This window comes from Anabrus simplex, chromosome X, assembly GCF_040414725.1.
Source record: "Anabrus simplex isolate iqAnaSimp1 chromosome X, ASM4041472v1, whole genome shotgun sequence".
NCBI lineage: Eukaryota > Metazoa > Arthropoda > Insecta > Orthoptera > Tettigoniidae > Anabrus > Anabrus simplex.
In genome coordinates this window covers 90116417-90125464 of record NC_090279.1, presented here as the reverse complement: position 1 = coordinate 90125464, position 9048 = coordinate 90116417, and positions in this window count along the sequence as shown.

The following is a 9048-nucleotide window of genomic DNA, read 5'->3' as shown; positions in this document are numbered from 1 at the left end:
GAAGGGCGCCTGAGATGGTGTGCCACAACCTCGCGCTTTATGGCCAAAACTGAACATACCTGCCGAAAGTGACGGGAGATGGAGATGAGTAGGTGAATTGTGTACTCAGACGATACGTGGGAGTTCTGCCCACACTTGCGATGATGGAGAATGTGCCGTCACGGAAGACACATACTATACCTGCCATCTCGAATCCTTTAGGCCGTAGGTGTTTAATTACTATATGTTTGGTCATCTGACTAATTGCGAGAGATGCCGGAGGAGGAAACACTTGTTGTTCTGCCGCAGTCGCAATTCCCAGCGTGGTTTTCAACAGACCCGCAATCACTTGGCGTTTGGAAAATTACGGCCAGTTTTCCCATGAGGTAGGCCGTGTTTCGGCACTTCGGACTGTCTTTGTTATCGCCATCCATTTGCTATGGTGATGTTATCTGAGTTTGCGTTACATTGAAGAGCTAGGGAAGGAACGCAACTGGAAAGTACTCCAGTGTAACTACGGGGGATCCAAGAAGTCTTACGTACTTCAGGTTTCAAGTCAAAAGTAGCACAACCTAAATTCAGCAAATTGCCTGCATCACTGAAATCTGCAGGACTCCCAAAGTGAGGGCTGGTGCTGTTCAATGATGAAAGAGATGAAATAATTCTACTTTTCTACTTAAAACGAAGTTAGAACTGTTGGTCTTGTCGTTCCGTTTTCCTGCCACTTACTGACTCAGTTGGTTCCATGGAGCCTTGAGGAACCTGAGGAAGCCTTTCCTTGACCTTCAGGTAGACAGTGGTCAGGCGGGAGAGTTATATTTCCTTTTTGGGTTGATGTGGTTAGGCTTGAGTAAGCCGGTACTGAGATTCACAGTTCCACTGACCGAACTCTCGCAATGTTCTCGTTAGAGGAATTTTGGACCGTCTTTGTGACATTGAATATTGCTAGGTTTAGGATGGTTCTCTATCATTAAGCTAACAGACTTCCACTCTGCAGCTTTCCTACAGCCTCTTGAGCTTCTGCGAGGCAATGCACGTCTGACACTAAAAGGACACTCTTCAATTTTTATTGGCATAGCAATAGTCAAATTGCAGAATTAACGGCCTGGTTGGTTCACACCCATTGTGGCTGGAAGCGATTGATAACAACCAAGTTAATCCTACCTTTCGTAAGAGACGACTAAAGGGAGCCCTAGAGGTTCTTGATTTGGGATCGCTGGTTGACGACCATTGCACACTTAGCTAAGTTCTAGCACTGCTTCAACTTACTATAGGAACTCTCCTCACTTTCGTCTGTCTTACCCGACCTTCCTTGGCCAACACTAGTTCTTTTCTGACCCCTTAGGTATTTGGTATCGGGGCCTGCGGTGTCTTTCATTTTCAAGGCTTCGTGGCCCGTGTCTTTCTTTCGCTGATACCTTCATTTTTCCACATTAACAGTTTAACTTCTGTTTAGTGTTAATAGAGGGTGGTTAAATTAAAACCACCTCCACCACCACCACCACGACAACCACAACCACCACCACCACCACCACAACCACCACCTCCAACACCACAACCTCCACCACCACCACCACCACCACCACCACCACCCCATGAAGCACAGTTTCCACGCTTAGTACAGATGGAGGATTGTTGTGTGTCGTTATTGTAACAAAAGTAAAACCAACGTCTTCTACTTCAGCACTGACTTTCTGTCGGATTGTCACTGAAGAATTAGTGAACCTGAACGTACAGCCAAATGTTACTTTGCTCTTCTCAAAATGGTTCATCTTGAGCAGATGCCGAAGTAGAGCTTTACGGTGGTTTTGCGGGGAACTGTGATCAGAGACACATTTCGGACAGAGGTTTAACCAGCCACAAAACTCGGTTCTGACGGATATTTCACTTTAACATCTGCTTAACGTGTCCGAAGGCAGTGACTTCTATCTGAAGCACATCATTGTTTTCGGAAGCAGTTTCTAATGTATTTACAGTCACGTCGTGCCTTTTCAGTTTCTGGAATGTCCGATTTTGTCCGAGTCTGCAGTTTTCAGCATTCCCAGCAAAGACGACACATCACATGACACAGGTGGTGATATTAGCGCTACGCCCTGAACCATTAAACTCTTGGAAACCGAGGATTTTATTACTCTCAGTGGAACACAGCTGTTTTCTAGCGGGATCGTCTATAATATTGCAGGTCTAGATCCAGCTCCTAGTTGAAGATAAGCAGGTGATCTTGCTTTGCGGAGCAACAGGATCAACTTCCGGCCAAGAGCAAACAGCGACCCCAGAAACTACTGCGATATTCTGAAGAGAGGAAAATTGCATGGATCTACTGTGCGACTCTTGGTGGCGGTCTGGAGAGCCGCTCCTCAGGGCTGCGGTCTCGATCTTTAGAATTCATTTTCGTTTTTCACAAGATAATCTCTGACATCTGGGTTCTTTGTGATGCTGTGATGAATTGTTACATATTTCTATTTAAAGGGAAACAATTAATTTTTATGAATCCAACCTTGTCCGCCGCAGTAACAGAGAATGTATACACAGTAGACAGCTCCTAAATACTTTCAAAGTTGCTTTTTCGCTAAATAGCAAACGGTATTTTCTGCGAGATTCCTCTGCAAGCAACACATCTCCTCAGAACTAATAACAGTTCAGTTTTTAATGAAGTACACATGTCTTGAGCTTTCCGCCTACAAATTGTTTAAAACTGGTGTCACATTTCTATGTAGGAAAATCAAAGTTTCGCTCTGTACGTCTCTCAATCACGGCCGTCCATCATCGGTCTCGTGACTGACTAAGTTCAATGTTCTAGCGGTGAGGCGTTGAACACTTGCTCGTAGGCCTGAGAGGAAGGCTATTGTGCTACCGTATTGAGGTGTGGTGTGTAAGGTGTCCGTGTATTGTGCGACGTGTGGGCAGTAGAGTGGTCCTTAAAACCCATACTTACCAGTATTGACATTGACACCTGCACTGTGGATAAGTAACATTGTCCGACCATCCATTCTAATCTTACATCGCAGACTGCGTGGTTGTATGTAAACATTGTCTGGCGATCCATCTTATCTCCACATCACAGCCTGTACAGATTCTTGGTAACAATGTCTGGCCGTCCATACATATATCACAATACAGTCTGCACGGTATCTTGGTAACATTGCATGACTATCCACCCACTATTCACATCACAGCCTTCATGTTGGCCAGGTAACATCGCCTGGCCGTCCATCCACATCTTACATCACAGCCTGTACAATTACTATGTAAAGTTGGCTGGCATCCACCCATACTTCACATCACAACCTGCACGGTTACTACGTGACATTTTCTGGCCATCCATCCGAACTTCATGTCACTGCCGGCACATTTGCTAGGTGAGAATTTTTGGTCATCCACCATACTCTACATCACAGGCGGTACAGTTTCTTTGTAACACTCTCTGGCCATCCATTCATACTTCACATCACAGCCTGTAGGGTGGCTAGGTAACATTTAGTGACCATCCATCCATACCTTATATCACAGACTGCACTGTTGCCAGGTAACATTTTCAGGCCATCCATCCATACTCCATACCACAGCCTGTACAGTTTCTTGGTAATATTTTCTGGCCATCAACACATATTCCACATCAGAGGCTGTACAATTTCTTGGTAACATTATCTGGACATGCATCCATACTTCACGTCAAATCCTGCATTATTGCTAGGTGACATTGTCTGGCCATCCAGCCATATTCCACATCACAGCCCATGCAGTGTGGCCGTCAACCAATACTTCACATCACAGCTTTCATGTTTAGTATTTAATATTTTCTGGCCATCCATCGATACCTTACACCAGAGCCTGCACGGTTACCAGGTAACCTTGTCCGGTCATCCACCCAAACTTCAGATCAGAGCCTGCACAGTTACGGGCGATCAACCCATACTTCAGATCAGAGCCTCCACAGTTACGGGCGATCAACCCATACTTCATATCACAGATTTAATGCTTGGTAGGTAACATCTTCTGCTCATCAATTCTCAGCCTGCACGTTTGTTAGGCAACGTTGTCCAGCCATCCATCCATACTTCATGACACAGCCTGTATTACACTAGGTAACATTTTCTGGCAGTCTATCCGTAGTTTACCTCACAGCCTGTACTGTTACTATGTAACATTTCCTGACCATCTATCCATAGTTCACATCGCAGCCTGCAAAGGTACTATGTAACATTGTCTGGCAAACCAACCGTAATTCACATTATAGCCTTCGAGTTTGGTAGGTAAGATTTTCTGGCCATCCATCGATACTCCACATCACAGTCTTCACGTTTGGTAGGTAATATTTTCTGGCCATACTTCCATAACTAACATCACAGCCTGCACCGTTAGTAGACAACATTGTCTGGTCATCCATCCACACTTCACATCACTGCCTGTAGAGATTCTTGGTAACCTTTTCTGGCCAACCACCCATACTTCACATCACATCCAGCATGGTGGCCAGGTATTATTGTCTGGCCATCCCCTATACTTCACATCACGGCCTTAATATTTGCTACGTAACATTTTCTGGCCATCCATTCATCGTAATACCACAGCGTGCACGGTTGTTTGGAAACATTGTTCGGTCATCCACCATACTCCACATCACAGCCTGTACAGTTTCTCTGTAACATTGTCTGGCCATGCATTCATACTTCACAACACAGCCTGTATAATTTCTAGGTAACATTGTCTGTCCATGCATTCATACTTCACAACAAAGCCCGTACAATTTCTGGGTAACATTGTCTGTCCATTCATTCATACTTCACAACACAGCCTGCACAGTTTCTCTGTAAAATTTTCTGCCCATTCATTGGCATAGCAGTAGTCAAATAGCAGAATTAACGGCCTGGTTGGGTCACACCCCCTGTGGTGAACTATTTCTAGGTAACATTGTCTGTCCATTCATTCATACTTCACAACACAGCCTGTACAGTTTCTGGGTAACATTGTCTGGTCATGCATTCATACTTCACAACACAGCCTGCACAGTTACTACTGCATATTGTCTGGCCATCCATCCATACCTTGCATCACAGCTTGCAAGTTTGCCATGTAATATTGGATGGTCATCCATCCACACATCACATTACAATCTGCGCTGTTCCTAGGTAAAATTGTCTGAGCATCCATCCATACTTCATATCACAGCTTTCATGTCTTGTAGGTAACAATTTCTGGCCATTCGTCCATCCTTCATACCATAGCTTCCGCGGTTACCACGTTACATTCTCGGGCCATCAACGCATACTTCACATCACAACCTTCAATTTTGTAGGTAATACTTCCTGGCCATGCATCCGTACCTTACATTACAGCAAGAATTGTTACTGGGTAAAATCACCTGGCCATCCAAACATGCTTCACATCACAGCCTGCGCAGTTACTGATAACTATGTCTGGCCATCAACCCATAGTTAAAATCACATCCTTATTGTTTGCCAGGTGACATTTTACGGCCCTCCATCCATACCTTACATCACAGTCTGCACGGTTACTAGGTAACAGTTTATGCCATCAATCCATACCCCACATCACAGCCTGCAAGTTTGCTAGGTAACATTGTCCTGCAATCCATCCGTACTTCACGTTACAGCCTGTACTGTTTCCTGGAAGCATTTCCCGGCCATCCATCAATACTTCACATCACAGCCTGTACAGTTGCTAGAGTTCCGCATTTGTCGACTTATTTCTGATGATCTCTGGCCATAAGACTTTTATGTCCAAAGAAAGTACGAATATAATTTTTAAAGGTAAACAACTCCATCTTGAGATAACACGATATATGTTTATTATTATCATCTTTATTATTAATACTTGGAATTAACTCTCCTGTGGTCGCGCGAAGGAAAGTAACGTCAGTGGTCGCGCGGATCACAATTGCGATCCATACTTTCTTTGTGAAATGAGGCTGTTCTGTGCTACTTATTCAGTGAATATGATTGTGCATTGTGAAAAGAACTCTATTTTCTGTACAGTGTAATATTATTATGTGTGCATTTATAAGAGAAACCTGAAAAATTACTGGTATTGTGATTTGTCCCACTCACTCCCTCCATTACCTTCCTCAATGTCTGGTTCATAGATTTATTTTCTCACTGTCATCCAATTTGCTCCTATATACCAATAAACTCATGACACGGTGCTTAGGAACTGAGATTAGACACCGTAATAAGAAACGAACAAAGTCAAAAGAAGTCACGCTAGTGGTCACACTGATCACAGTTGTGATCCACAAGAATAAATTGTTTTATAACGCAACGGCCATCAGTCAAGGGTTAGCAGACTCCTGCGTGTCAGAGAGGGGTCGAGGCGTGAGGGAGGTACACAGATGCTTAAGGTCAACAGTCATAACAAACTGCTACCCATAACCTTCGAACATTCATCTCAAATGAAATACAGTATGTTATTTGAATGATATAGCAAAATGCCTACATTCACATCGATCCATACCTTACATCAGTGCATGCTCGTTTATCTACTAACTTTGTCTGGCATTCAATACATACTTCACATCACAGCCTGTACAGTTGCTTGAGTTACACAACAGGTTAACGTTATGAGCTCAAAATCAAAGTGAAGTGTAGGCGAACAATCGAACTCCTTGAAAACACTAGTTGGGCTCGTGGCCCGACGATACAGAGGCTAACTACTGAAGTGACTAGCTGGAGAAAATCTTTACGTCACAGAATTTAAAGATTGAAAACGTTACATAATTCTAGTCACCTCAAAATCAACATGAGAGGGAAGTCGAGAGAGTAACACATTCTCTATTCCCTAATGAAGTTTAAGTTATATACAGCTGTTAGAAGTTTCCTTTAGAAGTAGAAGATAACAATTATGTTACATGGTTCAATTCGGAAACCTTCCCCTCGAGTAAGCTTTCACTTAATACGGGTGGACTGTCATTACCTGTAGATGCTCGACGACTGGCGAGGCCCCGCCTCCTTTGTACACACACACACTAGACCAGAGCGATTAGCAAGACAAAATGGCTCGAAAACTGGGTAGCTTATACACTCAAGAGGAAGGTTCCCGATAACACTGGGGTAAAGCCCGACACCCCTCCCCCCCCCCCAATTCTTATTGGATAATTTTCATAGGTACATGAAAATCCTTACTGGTTGAAATTAATATATAAATTTCCTATTGGTCAATATTGGAAGTCGGCGGTCAGAGACAGAAGTGTAGTAAACCATTGAACATAACAACACAAAACGTAATCAACTCAGTTTAGGAAACCTAGGAAAAACAAATATCTTCAGAATTTTAGTAGTTCCTTTTTAATAGGGACATCTATTGGGAGAAGTCCAAATTTCTTGCACTAATTGTTGCCATCTTCAATTTAAGATGTCGTTCTACAATGCGCATGATTTAAATGAGCGGGGCAGGTGTACCCACCGGTACTCATATTTCATGATTTTTGTATAAAATATTGTAAATTGAACATTATTACACTTTGTGGACAAGGCGATATTATTCTTAAACTTCAATCATCGGCGAATCACCTAGAATTATACTTCAATGCTACCTTCAGAGTATTAATACACAGCGTGAGGCCAATATCATTATCAGATCATCGGGGATTCGAAATAGGTTCTGAGGGGATATATGGTTAATTGTCAAACAGTGGCATTCGAAAAGGTCATGAATTCGGAACATGGGAGGTACTTACTTAGCTGCTCTGGTTAACCGTAAATTACAATGAAAACCGTGGACATAATTGGATATTTACAGCGGAAGTCCTTCCTGAAGGTGACCTACCATAGATTACAATCTCATTATGATTGTATTTTTTGTAAGTATTTGTTGTTTAATGTCCATTATTTATTATAATATAAGGGACATTTATTTTTTCCAATTACCGCATCATATTATTCGGATTAATGGTTCAGGGTAACATTTGAAAGTTCTTCATACGGAAATGTAGCCTAATTTTAAATATTAATGAGAATGACATCTAAAATAAACACTTCATAACTTTCACAAACAGCTGTAAAAACTGTATTTACCATTCTTGGTGTACTGAAATATATCTACACCAAGCAATGCGCAAACACAGCTACACGAGTAGCGCACAGCGCCAACAGATGAACTCTCAGGAGCAAAAGATAAACAGGTTCACTTATCATCAGTCGGAAAATACACAATACACTAGTTCAATTGGCACTGGTTGTATATGAGTCTTTTATAATATGCTGCTTCAACAATAATGATCATAATAATAAAGGGATACATAAAAAACAACACAGGTGAAATTTCACTCCACCTACTAATTTCGGCTTGGTAAAGCACATTATAACTAATGCGCCTGCCACATTTGAAATAGGCCCATAAATAGGAACCGCTGAAGGAAAGAAACATCCTGCTGGTAAAATGTGGTGTGGGAAATTAAGAATTGTTGGTACTGAATTTGGCTTCATTTTAATTCCCACATCAAGAGCTTCGTTATGAAAACATTCCGGTGAGAAATAATTCGAGCATAATGTTTAATGCTTGCCAGGCAAGAAATTCTCCCTTCTTAATGCAATTACACATATTCTTCCTTGCCTCATTAGCTTGAAAACTGAAATCAATTAAAGCACAATATTCATAATTACAGCACCCGGGAAACTGAAACTGTAACCAAAAAAATAAATTACACGTGATTTTTCGTATTGTACACACACCTGACAACGACGTTATAAAGCATATAAACCTCTCACACCATCGTAGTTTGTCATTATATACGAAACCACAGATTAATTTAGGTAAAAGTTAACCTTCTGCTCCCATCGAATTGAGCCTCATTTGATCATAATAAAACTTCACTGAATATAAAAATGTGAATTTTTTCATAAAGCGAAATTCAGTGCTCTTACAGCAGTATTTTGACAAAGACCGCCAAAGAATATCCTTAAGCCACTCAAGTTTCTTAAAATCACGTTCTGTTTTGGGCAATAAAACAATTATCTCGGCAAAAAACAGCTCACCAGTGCGCACTAGATAGCGTAGAAAGTAGGACAACCCACCCAGACGTGTGGGAATTTTCCGCTGGTTGCGAGACAAGCA